General features: G+C 37.3%; 1 protein-coding gene across 2 annotated transcripts in view; it reads right to left on the bottom strand.

Annotated features, from left to right (window-relative positions):
- Positions 1-15,330, bottom strand: part of TAB2 (TGF-beta activated kinase 1 (MAP3K7) binding protein 2) — a 78,023-nt gene that overhangs the window by 45,062 nt on the left and 17,631 nt on the right. Inside the window, exon 1 of one of the 2 annotated variants that reach the window (XM_087774835.1) lies at positions 13,345-13,414. The exons of the other annotated variant lie outside the window; for it this stretch is intronic. The gene's annotated coding sequence lies outside the window, so the exon portion shown is untranslated. Of the gene's footprint in view, positions 1-13,344; positions 13,415-15,330 lie in introns of those variants that run through there. 2 annotated transcript variants of the gene reach the window in all.

Below are 15,330 nucleotides of genomic sequence, written 5' to 3'. Positions count from 1 at the left end.
GGAGAAAAGCCAAGCCGCAATATATAAAATATATTTTCACTGACCTCCAAAATATAGGCTATGATTTATCCCTTTCTTTCACATCTCACTGCTTCTTTTTTTTGTTATATTTCAAATGTTTATATGACTACAGAAAGAAACAAAGGTGAACACACGTTTCAAGTTCAGGACTAGTTGCACCTTTGACACTCACTCTAGTTCTTTAGAATTCAAATCAAAACTACATGTTCTTATTTGGAAAATGTTCACCTTTGGCAAGTATGGTCTTTTTTTTTTTTTTTCCCCTGGTCCCTTTAGGTCTCTTGAATCTGATTAAACCAGGTAAGTAGGTAACTTTAGCTGTGGCTTAGAAAAGCAGATGAAAAATTCAAAAGGTGTTAGTACAGTCCCATGAGTTACCAATAAGAGTGGCAAGCGGTTGTCTAAAGGTTGACCGTTCAATCCTCTGACTGAGGATGAAACGCAAGGGTAACTATAAGGGTATAAGGGAATATAAAGGATATAAGGCTAACTCTTGCCATAAGCAGAAGCTGGAGAAACAAAAATGCTAGGTCTGGAAAACTGATTTGGAGGGAACTACCACCTCTGCTCTAAGATTTACAAGATTCTTGTTTTCTTTGTAATGTTCTCAGAATAGTCAACCAGTCAGAGATCTCTCCATCCTTCATTTATACTACTGCTCTAAGGGCTGTTACTACTGCAGCAAGGGCAACACTAATGCTAATGCTTTTGAATGTAGTTGTCATGGCACAGTGCCGAAATCTCCTCAAGCCATACAATTAGGAGGGAAACTTAGTTTACTAAGTTTCTAACTCAGCCAATGAGATGCAATAACATTTCTCAGGGCAAGCAAGAGAGGTCTCTAGCTTGAGGAATTCTCATTACCAAATTTTAAAAATGAGCTTCTGACAATAGGTATATTAGAATAGTAACAATAAAAAGAAAGCATTTAAAGTTCTCATTTCCTGTTACAATAAGGCTACTACGAACAATAAAATTGCTATGAAGAATATTCCTGCTGGGTCTTTGCCCTCTCAGTCATGTTACGTACTGCTCATCATATTCTACAAATGAAAGTCAGACTAACACAATAACTGAATAAAAGGCCTCAAAAAAGCATGAATGTACAGAAGGCAAATTGAATCTAGTTGTGATACTCTGTATTACTTATAAATTTAAGGGTGGTTCAGTCATATCATGACAGTCAAACTCCAGAAATAGTACCTACTTTAAATATATCTTGCTTTTAATTATTCGTTATTTGTATCTTAAATTGGTGTGTAGTGTTCAACAGTTGATACATCTATTGCAGAGCAGACTACATTAATGGTGACTTAAGTCAGTAAAGACTTTAAATACACATCCACTTAAATAACATTACTTTTGAAAAAAAAAAAATCAAGCACTGGGAAGTTAAGAAGAATAAAAAAATGAGTAACATCACAATTAAGACATATGACATGTATTTGCACGCACATCTCTCAAGCCCTGTCTAACATCATGCAATAACTCCACAGTAATGCCAGGAATAGAATTGCACGCTCTGATTTTAACATTTTGGAATGCAACCAAAGAGACAATTTCTCTCTTCTTATCATACTCCAGCTCATTCATCATCTTTCTTTTGTATTTCACTAGGCAAAACACTACACTTCTGAACTATGATATCTTCCAAATAGTCTTATCAACGCAGTCTCTTTGCTGATCTCATTTTAAAACATAGCAGCAATTCTAACTTGTGAAACAACAAGAATTTTCCAGGTCATAGGGTCAAAATCTCTGATTCCCCATATGCTAAGCAGGCACTTAAGAGAAGAATACTAACATTTTGCAAAAATTTATAGCAAGGGCTCTCGTATCTGTGGCAGTCGTACAACCAGGAACTGTCAGCACTGGTATGCAACGTGCACAGAAAAACCCCGTTCAGCTCTCTGAAGCCACATTCATGTAGCATTTCACTGTGATTCACAGACTACTTTGAGAATGCCTGGTTTATACAAAACACCACTCAAAAGAAAAGCGTTGGAAGTGAAAAATTCCTGAGTAGTACTACTAGCTTTAGAAGGGTTATCTGCTTAGAGAAAAGCAGAGAGATACCGAGGATAGCTTGAGCAACAGTATTTTCAGCAAGTCTGTAAGCTATTACAAGTTACAAACTGCATGATTTAGAAGAAAAGTAAATCAATCACATATCACCTTCAGTGTTCTTTCCTATACAGTATAAACAGTTACCTGTATGTAAAAATGTACGTTATATGCCACATACAAGTGTAGTTTGATGCTCTGGTGGTGGAATTTGTGATCCCATTTACATGAAAGCCATTGCTCAAAGCATTAAAACGGATCATCACCAACCCATAGCTGTGTTTGGACTGCTAGTGCACTGCACTAGAAGAGGAAGGACCAAGCTGCTTTGCGTCCTCCTACTAGTCACATATAATCATGACACCACACAATTTCCTCCTAGTAGTCAAGTATAGTATGAAATACTAGTATCAAAATCATTCATATGTGTAATTTAAGTAGATTTATACCAGGCATGGCATGACGGTTAGGGCAAGAGGCATTTAGGACAGTCTGAGGTCCAGGTTCTCTCAAGGGTAAGATTCTGCTTTTCTCTCCATTAGTACCTGGCCTGGCACTTCCCCTTTCTCCCTTGAGCAAGCACTTGTATGAGAAAATTAGATCACTTATTCAGAATACATCTTAGACCACTTAGTAATCCCATTTTTTTGGGGCTAGGTTAATTTTAACCTAAATCAGTTTCCCAGCCTTGTTCATCACTGCCAATCAAATGCTCATGCCAACTGGAGCAATAGAGGCTGGTAGAAGCTATGCCAGCTAAAATCATTCTCAGAACTCATCTGAAGATGAAAAACCTATTTCACAGGATGCTAATGCTTGCCTTCTTCCCTGCTGTTCTTCCCTAGAGGAAAAAAAAATATTATTTAGTGCCAAAGAAATAAGCTTTTGGAATGTTTTTTAAAAGTATGTCTAGCAAGACAGGTACTGTATTCTCATTTACAATCCAAATGGAAGGAACACAAATTTAACACTTAAAGAGCTTTCAGCTAGTGTTTTCAACCTTACCCGCAGTATAAATTACATGTGGAAGACTAGCTAATAATTTTTAAAATACACTATTGACAAAGAAACTGGAAGTAGCTTTAGACTGTTACAGAAAGCGTCAAACAACAGAACAGAAATAGTTCTATTTCATATATACCAGACTTGAGAAAGTATTCAAACAGTTGCTAAGCAGCAGCAGGCTACGGGCATCACATCAGATTTTAGTGTTTCTCTAACCTATGATCAGTGAAAGTTTTGCAAAATCATTTATCAAAATATTTTCTCAAAGTAATTATTTAGCCAGATTTCAACAACAGTATAGTTTGAAAACTTACTGACCAAACACTACAACAACTAAAGCAAATATAGATGCTGTTAGTGTTACGAGTAACACGAATCTGTATTTCAGTAGTCTAGAGTAAAAGAATAGAGAACCAAATAAAAGAGAAAGCTTTTAGATTTTGGCAGTGAGCTTTTGCCCTGTGGACAGAACAGGCTGTCCCCACAAAACTAGGATTTACCAAACGTGGCTCAATGATCAAATTACACTTTCTCTGGCATTCACCAAGTAGTGAATGCATGTGTCACAAAAAGCCACAAGGAATCCAAAAAGTTTAAGAGTAACTCCAAGTATTCTCTTTACTTTCCACATACTCCTTTCAGAAAGTGCTCTCAGTTCCCTGCTCTGTATGCAAAAAGTGATTTATTTTCTATATTCACATCTCAAGAACAAATCGTTTCAATCAGATCAATTAAAATAATCTAAAAATAATCAAGTAACTTATATCATCAGTCCAGGACGGTAAAGACCATAACATGTCAAAAGCAAGACTTTTCCTATAATTCAGACTGCCAAACTAGGAGAATGATTTATGGCAAAAAAAAAAAAAAGAAAAAAGAAAAAAGAAAAAAATTCATTGCTAAAAAAAAGAATTGTGCTCATTCAGATTAAGGACTCCACAGGTAACATTCATCACACTCTTCCTGAAGATTCATAACTTTTCTGTTCTTTGTTAATTAAATAACAAAGTTTATTTGAACGTAATAATGCAAAATAGTCACCTCAAGTTTTACCAAAACAAACTATTTAAGGCCTTTCACTAATTCCCCATTCCCATCTCCCTCCCCCCCCTAAGAAAACACTACTTCAAAATATTTTACCTAAAATTTACTGGCTTCAGTACAAATGAAAGCTGACTAGTCAGCCACCTAAGAGTTTTCTGATTTTCAACTCTTCAAAGTAATTTCAGAATTAACAATCTAGCCTACTTTGCTTTTGGAGCAGGAGTAGAAAAAAAAATCGTCTGAATATATATGCCCAAAATCTCTATGAACCTTTTCAAACCACGTACAAAGGCCACTCATTGTTGCAGATGCAAACAATGAAGCTCCAGCATTAACATTATTAGATCTGTCAGCTGCCTCCTGTAGCACAAGTCCTACCTTAGCTGGGAAAGGACAGAACCACCTTGAGCTGATTTTGGTTTTTCTAACTTCAATTTCCAGACTGCTTATGAGGAATGCTCAACAAGTCCACTATCACTATTCTTGCTCATTATGAGGATAAGATTGTTAAGTGACTCTTCCCCTACGAAAAGACTCTAGATCTGCACTGCAAGTTAATTGTCTAGCAGTAACAGTCAACCTCCTTTACTAATGAAGTGCTTAGAGATTTAGGGTGAAACTACGTGAGAAAGCTGAGCAGACTGAAAGCTTCGGTAAGAGAACGTATCCTTCCTTCTCCCTCCACTCTGTTTCCAGACGCTGCAGTTCTGCCATCTTTCTTGCTCTGGCCATGATATTTGTTGACCTCTTCTCCAGGTCAAATTCAAGAGATTAACCTATTAGAAGACAATACCTTTCTTTTTGTTGGATTACTCTTCATGCTTCAGCAGCAATGAGCTGCTGCATAAGCTCAGACTGTCTTGGGTACATTCACCCGTGTTGCATCCAGCAGATACTAGGGAACACTGGAAGACCTTACCGTGCAAAAAGTCTGGAATTACATTAGTCTGAAATCAAAGATTTCACTGCTAAACTGAGAGGAACAATGAAAGAGGCTGACATAAATTATACCCACTTTCCAAGAACTGTAACTAAGAATTTGAATTACAGACCCTGTAAGTGTGGCTACACCAAAAGTTGATTTGAGTAGTGAGTTACGAGCCATGTATTATACTATTTTAGCAGCCAGCATTGGATCAGCGGTATGACTGCACTATTTGTGTATTCTACTCCTATTAACTCCCTGTGGGATTGCACATTAAACCAACTCTACAACTAGAATAGGTGCATAAGAGCAGTGACTGCCTAAAAAGAAACCAAACCAAAACCATTTCTAAGAAAGGTGTAAAAACATATTCTAGGAAGCACCAGTCTGGATTTATGCAGCCTCAAACAGACTGGAATTACACAATCTAAGACTGCTCTGTCTCACACCACCTCCAACAGCATCCCTGCTAAAGCAGTATTGATCTGGAACGCTTTCTAAACTTGGACCCACAACTCTGGAATACTCTGCAATAAAAACCAGCTCTATTTTCATAGAATCACTGAAAAAATCTAGGTTGGAAGGGACTTCTGGAGGTCAACAGCTCCAAACACCTATTCAAAGCAGGAGTAACTTCAGGTTTAAACCAGGTGCACAGGGCCTTGGCCAGCCAAATTCTGAAAATCCCCAAGGATGGAGATTCCACTAGGCTTCTGGAAAACCTTCCCCAGTGTTTAATCACCCCCACTAAGAACAACTTTTTCCTTATGTCTAATTGGGATTTCCCTTGTTGCAATCTGTGACTTAACTCTTGTCATTTTGCTCACCACCTGAAAAGACTATGCTTCCCCCATCTTGCCTGTAATTCCCATTAAAACAACTTAAGACTACACCTAAGTCCACCTTTAGCCCTCTCTTCCCCACATGAAAGGTGCCAAGTTTCCTTAGCCTCTCCACATGTATCGCTAACCATCTTAGCTGCCCTCAGCTGAACTTGCTCTGGTTTGTCAGCATTTCTTGCAATGGCAGGCTCAAGACAGTCTGTCAGATGCATCCTCACAAGTGCTGAATAGAAGGAATAATCACATCCTACAACATGCTGGCTATGCTCTTTCTTATGTTCAGTCTGAAAAGCCCTTTTGCCTATGCTTTGAGAAGACTGACACATTGGGAAGTACTTTGAAGCCCATGTAGATTCACAGCTGCTGTTTGAAATACGTTTTTTTTAAAGCAAGGTTAATTCACTTGAAGCTTTTACGGTGCTTTTGCATCACCAGTTGTATTCTAAATGAAGTAAAAATAAGTATCTAAAGAAATAAAATAATTAGTATAGAAACACTTTTTCTCTACTTTAACATGTGTAATACTTTCAACATTTGAATGTACTTCTGATTATTTTATGAACACACACACACACACACAACCTTCAGAACCTAGAGAAAAGCATTCAGTTTGACAGCTGCCTACTGAAGAAACTGAAGTGTGTAAAAACACCCAGAGAAAAATGAAAGTTATGGGGCTGAATATGCTATGAGGAAGGGCTATAGGAAAAATTATAAGCCTCAATGCATTTTGTGACGCTGAGCCCAAATTAAATTCAAAGCTCTGTGCTTTTGTGAAGTATTTATCTGCTACCATTGGGATCTATGCAGATCCCTAATGTGAGCCCCAACTCTTTTTTCCAGAGATCTGGAGGTCCCTCACCACTAACTAGATGTTTACATGGTTCAGTGGAATTTACTTCCATTTGAGTAAGACTTATTTCTTTCTAGCCCAGACAAATGTCTTCTTTAGACATCACAGAGAACCCATTTAAATATTTGAAATTCAAATTTTAAAATGCCAAACTTCTTAATGCCAAAAATCAAAGCCACTGCTAACAGTATTTTCACAGTAGGAAAGTTTTAGATGCCAGTATAGACAGTGGAAAACCTTTTTCAATATCATACACTGAAGTTCAGAAAAAATTGTCAAGCCCCACATCTTCCCACGTCATAGCACCCAGCAAACCTTGCTCTGCCTTTGTAGATAAATGCAGGATGGCCATCTATTGACTAAGAGAACAACAAACCTTGTAAGTGAAAGAGCATATAGATATCAAAAGGGGCTACTCTGAGTTATGGGCACCAGCCATTATGAAACCAAGAAAAAACAAAAAACCCAGACCAAAACCAGAAGAGTTTCAGATGGACTTTTAAATTTCATTTCCCTCCTCCCACTGCCCTGAAAAGCAGCTTCTTGCCAATAAGGAACGTAAACTGCTACACTTTCCATGAAATAAAAGTTACCACCATGTTGCAAATGATTGGTTAGTTATTTCAAATGAGGTAGTATAGTTAATTCCTTATGCGGAAAAAAATTGATTAAAAATATTTTGAAATGCTGTGGCTTCCTCTTACCCTACAGATCTTCCAGAAAGCCTACTGATTAGTCTTGAGACAGACAGACATGCAATCAGTTTCGGTCATTACATGAGAAGTCCTCAGAACAAAAGCAAAGACAACAGCCTATAAAATAATATTGAAAGACTACACCGCCTTTCAGCTTAAATGTCTTTCTGCCTCACCCTTAAAGCTATGTTAAAGCCGTAAAGAAGTCTGTAATCTGCCACTGGAAATGCCACATCGTCATTCTGACACCGTCAGGGTACACTTATACGCATCTTAAAAAAGTTCTAGTTCTCGTGATTGGGTCACCAAGGGAATCAAACAGCATAAAATTCCAGGCATCCCTGGAACCTGGCCCAGTCTGCAGATGAGGCCTCTCACCCCCTATTACTATGTAATAGCATTAGTGACACTGACCAAGACATCTTAACCATTTCATTGGGAGCCACAGGGGATAGATACAGCAGCTTGGTTGATTGCTGCGTAACAATAAGTAACTAAATCACATCCAGACAAATTTTCAAGACATTGCAGCATGAATCTTGACCATACTGTGCCCTTTTATGTCAGTGGCAGCTATATAGGTTTAAAATACATGACTAATTTTAATCCCTGTAAGAGAGGCTTAGTGACACTGGCCACAGATGGCATCCAAGGAAGCAAGTAAAAGACAAAGCAAGTCTTCCACAGAATCCACTGAATTTGTCATAATGCAACAAAGGTTATCATAAATAATTTAAAACTAATAAACCTACAGCCATTCCATTTCACAATGTTAAAACATATTCTGAAATATTCACACTTGTTTCATCGTTTCAGCTGCAGTAAACTCAATCCCTTTTCACCATCAGTCAGTCCTAACAGGATTGGTTGCTCCAGCCAAATCAAAACTAAATGCCAACACCAATACCACCAACCTGAGAGGCAAGCTACAGGCCCGTAACTTTCAGGAACAAACCAAACCAACATACTTTCAACAACAATAAAATCTACCACGAACATTGCCATTTCAGTTATATGAATTTAGAATGAAGAATTATGAAATGCTCCTAGGCCTGGGTTAGTAGTAAAATTAGTATGTGTAATAGTGGATTAAAATATATTCTATCCACTACGTTTCATAGTAAAAACTAATCTAACAATAAATTACTTGAACTCTACAACAATAAAAAAAAATGTAACTTGCCTTTTTTAGAAAGTATTCCTTGTATCTCAATTTATATCATAAAAGAGACAAAAAAACAGTTCTTCTCATAACTTAAAATTCTATAAAGAAAACTCCCTTACAAACAACACTGGCAGTTCGAAATATATTTCTTCTAGATTCAAGAGCAAGGGAAACTAGTATTACGGTGAAATGAGTTGCCCATGTGCCTTTTTCCAACTTTAGAAGAAATTCTGCATGACTTTTCTCTGTAGCTTCTGAACTATTGCATAATTTTCTCAAATATCAGTGATTTTAGCAATTTCACTCTTGTGCAGATCAGTAAGTTTACCCACATGTTAAAATTTCTCTTCAGTGCTTAGGAAAGCTACAAAGAGTCAGGAAAAACTGTCTACAAAGAACAGATTTGTGTTTCCTTTTCAAGCCACAAAACGTAGAAGTTTAGGAGCTGCTTTTTCCCCCCTCCGTTTTAATGAAACCTTAAACTTTGCATAATTAGAAAAAGCTCTTTCCAGTTGTTGCCATAGGGACAGTGAACTCTTAAAGGAATATGCAAAGCACAAATTTCTACTGTAACACTACCTTATATCTTGCAATCAATTTGTAATTGTCCGGCATTAACGTTACATGATAAGTCGCATTTGATAAAAGCATTTAGAATACTAGTTTGTTTCAAAACCTAACATTTCTTGTTGCCTCTGTATTACAACGCCCATTCCAGATTGATATTTGGAAGTTGAATTGGGCTGAAGGCATTCCAAACACTAATCACCAAATGAAATCAATGAAACTGTTTTATAGCCCCACGTGAGCTAAGATATTTATCAACTTAAAGAGAGTAAAAATATGAAATACTGTAGCATTTTTTAAAAAAAATCCTATAAATACACTATTAGTCAAATATGATTGAAGGAAGTCCACCATAGCTGAATAGCACCTGAATACAAAGAAATGTAGCAACAGTATTAAGTTATTCTTCAGCGTGTATCATGTGTAGCAATATGCAGAATTTCAAATTTAAAAAGCAAAGCATAAAAAAATTCAAATTCTTTAACTATTCCAAGTAAGGGAGAATACCCCCCCCCCCCCCCCCGCTTTATAGCATGAACTGAGAACTGAAGTAAACCGACCCCTAAAACGACAGAAGAACCAGATCAGAAAAGAAATTAAAGAATCTAATTGCCTGGGTGCAGGAAATTTGACAAGTAATAGGAGAGCCCAAGTTTCTGGACAAAGAATCAAAACAATTTGATGCTTTCTTTCCTGAGTGGACCCATAGCTACATAATCATCTTTCTAAGTGTGTAGTGACAAAAAAAAAGAATTCTTAAGAAATCCTGTATTATCTCCTGAAATCTTAAGCTTCTTCTTGAGAGTTTCTAGCTTCTTATTGTATCTACTCAAGAATTGTGAATTTCGTTTCTTGTAAGACTTCCTGTTGCCCTCATCTTCAAAAATAAAGATCGCTATTGATCTTTCATCATCTGCAGGAATACCGATGGGGCTAAAGATGGAAGCATTATCAATAGCAATATCTCAATATCAATTATATTGCAATATACAATATTACAATACAATATATACAGCAATATCGCAATAGCAATTATTAATATCAATTAGCTATATCTCAACATGACACATATTCCAAGTAGACAGCACAAAAACAGACAATGCCTTGATTTTATAGTTCTTACATTTTCTCATTTTCTATAGTAGTTCAAATCAGTTTTTTACATAAATAATAATTTTTATACAGAATTGACAGACATATGCTCTATTATTATTTATTTTGACAACATAGAAGTATCAGAGCAAAACCCACAATTATCCTTTTCTCCATCCCACAATCAAAATAAACTGTACTGATGAAAGCTGCATCTGTATGAGAAATATTTTGCCAGTATAGTATAACTGTACCAGCTAAACACCTAGAATACACAGATTAAGCCATAGGCTATAGTTTCACAACACTTTTTCCACTGCAGTACCAGCTTAAGCAGTCCTCATCCCTCAGCTGTGCTGGCACAACTGTTTGTGCAGCTGAGCAGTGAGGCCAGTCAGGGAATCGATCCAGGTTAAAAATAATATTTTTCTGATGGTAAATTCCGCAATCTGCTTTGCTGCATAGCCACCTGGAACATTAACTAGTTATACTAGTGCAACTGAGGGGCAAGACAGGAATAAGCAGCTAAGGTCAGAGTAGCTCATGCCAGTGCTGACATGGAAAGAAATGCTCATGAAACTACGCTCTTGGTCTTTAAATGTTTTGGCATTCCCTGATTAAGTGCATTATCCAAACAGCACAGAATAAAAGAGAAGAATGCTACCTCACAAATGTGTAAAAAAAAAGCGCAGGAGGCTCCCACTTACTTTTCAGTAAATACTATGCAAGGGGTGTAAGAAATTCTCTTAGAAACTATTATTTTTTTTAAAATAGAAGTTGCAAACTGCTCCACTTCCCCCTCCCCCCCCATATCATTCCCTGTTTGTATGGAATAAGCGTATTTCATCATTTACTATTTCTTGCACTAGTTCACACATAAAACCTGGTATTGTATCTCTGCCCTTCAGGCAAACGGGCAAGATGCTACTGCATTTGTTCTCTTAACAAATCCTGGGCAATAGAAAAGGAGGGGAAAATAAACTGTAAGCTAAGACAGTAATATCTGTTTACAGCACCTTAATATATAAGCACATTTTCTGTGCCATGATAAAGTAACAACAATACTAAAAAAAATACAACTCATCTCACAATACTAGCTACCCTGTTTGTGTAAGGGCTACGCCCTACCTCCTTGATAAGATTTTAACCTTCAGCAGCAATAGGACAAGCCTTTCTGTTAGAGATCTGCTTACTCCTCAAGTTTTTCAGTCCAAAGGAACTACTGGATAAACACGTCTACAAGGCCACGAAAAGGTATCAACCCTTGCTGGTTGCGCTCTATGGATATAAATGCCTTCCACTCTTGGAGACAAGAGCTATTAGCATACAAACTGCTCAAGTTTCTCACTACGTAAATAAGGCTTCCAGACAGAAGCTGGTTTACATCATATCATGGTATGCAAGATACAGGGAGCACACACCTGTGTCTCAACCATGTTCAAAAGCAGCATCCCTGGCATATAATCCTCCTCCTTGTTACAGCACAGTTTTTGAAAGGATTGCAGTTAATACCTGAAAGCAAGTATATGCTTTCATTTAAAAGCAAAAAAAACCTAATTTGGGGAACAGTATTATTTAAGTTCATATTTTATTCACACATATGTGCTTCACACTTAGGCAAGTTTCTGTACGCATCTCAGAAAAGCTAATAAATCAAATACATCTTTTCAAGTGTTTAAATTGAAAATATATCGAACAGCCAAGTCCGACTTTTGTAGCTTCTTTCTATGGATTTGCTTCAAAGCATTCATGAGACATTTTAATGCTATCAACTTAGAGAATAAGGGAATAAATGCATTTTTTCACCTGTTAACTTCAATGTTTATCAGATTTAATTCAAAGTACAGTTTAGAATTTCAAGAGAGGAACACTGTAATTAAAAAATGAGTATTATAAAAATTATTCTGAATCAATATTAATGCCAAGAATATGCTGTACTCTTTCCAGCCATCACTGGGTAGAGGGCACTTCTCAGAGATGGACCATGAGCAATAGGTCTTGTTTAGTATTTTGATCTTTTGAGATATTACAATATAACAAACCAGTAACAATAATACATGAAAATCTGTTGACTCAGGACTTTTTTTTTTAAAACCTCAAGCAGGGATGAATTTAGTGTCAAATGCTTACACAGGTTTAATTTAGGTTACGACAGAGTTACGCTCTATCTTGAATACAACTTATCCCACCACAGATGCTTATCCTCCCAGGAGTTAAGGTTGTGCAATTCCAAATCCATTCGGATAAAAATACTAGCCAGAAGTGTGCACTTTTTCAGCAATTAAGAGGCACAAAATAATGATAAGCAGTGTATTTGTCACACCTAGACCAAATGATCTCCAACTACCGATGGTCCTATAGTGTAACTCTGCAGTAGTCCGTATCGTAAAGGAAGGAAACACCAGACTGAAGTCCTGAGACAGTAGGCTGGTTTCCCGTCTGGTCTGAACGCACCTCTTCAGGGGTCCGGTTTCACTGCACTACTCTGTTACAGTGTGAATTCTGATAAACTCACAGTTAAACTAAACTGTAGTCTGTGGGAGCCCGTGAACATACAACTTTATTTAAGTAATTGTTCTAGCATCTTATCACGGTTGTATAAGACCAGGTAAAAGTCATGAATTTTGATGTCCCCAAATACATCACCCATCACAAGTATTACCTGTTTATGCACAAAAAGGAAAACACATTACGTCATATGTTTCCTCTTACGTAAGTCTTACCATATCATTATGGTAACATAGATGCACCTAAATTAATCTACCTAATCTACTAATATCCTACAACAGGTAGTTGAGCAAATAAAAACAGCTTGCTGTCACTCGGAGGGGTTCCTTTCTAAATACTACTGCAGCGTTCTTTTGGTAAGTGTCCTCAAGTTACGTGTTCTGCATCACAACAACTTTTGCAGAGTTCTGAGAGAAATCCTTTAACAGGACACTGTTTATTAAAAGCTAGCAAGTTAACTTAAGTGAACTTTCTTCACATGTTTACCATATACCTGTCCTTATTTTTCTGTCCCCTCGCACCTCCAGCTGAGCCCAGTTCAACAGGTTGCTGCTGCCACCTACCGGAGGAGGTCTGACTCGCCTTTCTCCTCCATGGTAACTTTGCTCTGGCTCTTCTGCTCACTGGACACTTCCAAGAGGCAATTCCATCTGCTCCTACAGCAGAAAGTTATTTTTCAGTGGGTAAGGGGGAGCCTGAATTAGTCTCTAGCAAATGGAGCTGGCTGGAAAAGGGACCTAAGAAGTGCCAATACAAGCCCACACGTAGGGAAGAATACAGACTGGGGCTATATTTCCCTTGTTAACAGGAGGGGACTGTTAGATTGGCACTCTATTCTTTCCAATTACATGAACAAGCAGAATGACTGCTGAACTCTGGAGTTAACAACCAAATAGCATGCTGCTAGTTATAAATAAAGTGACCACTGCTATCATCAACAAATATCTAACCATACCAATATTGCTTACAGAAACCATAAGAAGTCAGTTTCTCAAGCCTGCCACTTTCATATACACATTTAATGACACTTGAGCCTTTAAAAATAAACACTTAGCTGACTTTAGGTACCTTCTATAATTCTTGGTCTTGTATCTTTGTTAGCAATTGGGCTAGTACCCATCAGTCCAGCAAGAGAACAGAAAGTAATCTCCAAACACCAATTCATCTTTCCACTGATCTCCTTAAAATTTGAATTAAGTTCCCTGAAGTTGCAAGTGAACTGAGGCAAAGAGACTAAAATCAAGTCAGCCTAAGTGCTAGATATTCCACGAACACATCCACAGAGCAGTTCTATCCCAATATGGGGGGAGGAAAAAAAAAAAAAAAAAACCAACCTGTTGTCCACATCATGAAGCAAGAACAAAGCGTATCAAGTAACTGAGCTGTACAGGTATCTGGTAATTCACAAAAATAACAGTTTCAAGCTTGGCACCAGACGTGCAATGGTGACAATTTTGCTGAGATCTGTACTTTACCACTCAGTTGTGAAAACCCTTCAGAATACCAAATTTTCAATGGGATAGTTTCACAATTGTAGCTTCACAACAACTGTAATTTTACATCAATTATAGTCATCATCAGCATGAAGCTGACTAGAAGTGTTTGCAATTCCGGTTTTAAAAGTAAGGAACAGTCATCAAAAAAAAAGATTGCCACTACCACATAAAAATGAGCCTTGTTTTTCTGAAAGGCTTCAGACAAGAAAGAAAGAAGAAAGGAATTCTTATCAGTATAATTTCTTTTTCTCTTTTTTACTTTGTTTCATTCAAAACAAGCAGCAGTTATACCCTTTAATGGAGCAGATTAAGCATTAGAGGCTAAGTTTTTGAAAATTCTAGGTATATGGGAAGACACTAGGCTCCACACAGTCTCTGCCTGACAGCACAGAAGGCAAAAGAGTAAAACCAGTCTAGAAGGTTAGAACTCTCTGAGCAGTTGTAAACTCAGCACAGACTTTCAGTTTCACATTCGGTGGTAATGCTTTTCTACACATTCTGACAATTTTATTTGACTGAAAGACTTGGAAGGGAAGGAATTGTCTTACTTTTGCAGCCCTGTCCTCATTTCTCTCCTGTTCTTCCCCTTTCGTTTCCACATCACCCAGAGCCCATCTACTCCAAAGATTAAATAAAAGAAAAAATAGAAACATTGAAAATCTTTTGGTTCTCAAAAAAGATTAATCAAGAAAACACTGGGTTCTTGTGGATTTTTTTTTTGTTGGTTTTTAAAGAGATTCTCCCCAAAAATTTTTAACCTTGAATTTTTATACGTGCAGGCTATGTTCTGCAGCCTTGAAGGACAGAGGCTTGTGTTTTAAGAAGATTCAAGTTCTGACTTCAGGAGCTGGAGATCGAAGAATACTAAGTATCATGCAGCTCATTGAAACACCACTAGAGTTGGCATAGTGTTTCTTTTGCTACTTGTTCCTATCATTTCTTCATGCATGTCCCACCAGTAAACAAAAAATATACTCAGAAATCACGGAACAAATATATTTGGAAACCGACACTTCAATTACTCTACATCCCTTTTTCTCCACTCTCTCATCT

This window comes from Nipponia nippon, unplaced genomic scaffold, assembly GCF_047370975.1.
Source record: "Nipponia nippon isolate SJK-2023a ecotype South Korea unplaced genomic scaffold, ASM4737097v1 scaffold_4, whole genome shotgun sequence".
Classification (NCBI taxonomy): Eukaryota; Metazoa; Chordata; class Aves; order Pelecaniformes; family Threskiornithidae; genus Nipponia; species Nipponia nippon.
The sequence above is the reverse complement of the archived record's forward strand: the minus strand, read 5'-3'. Positions and strand labels throughout refer to the sequence as shown.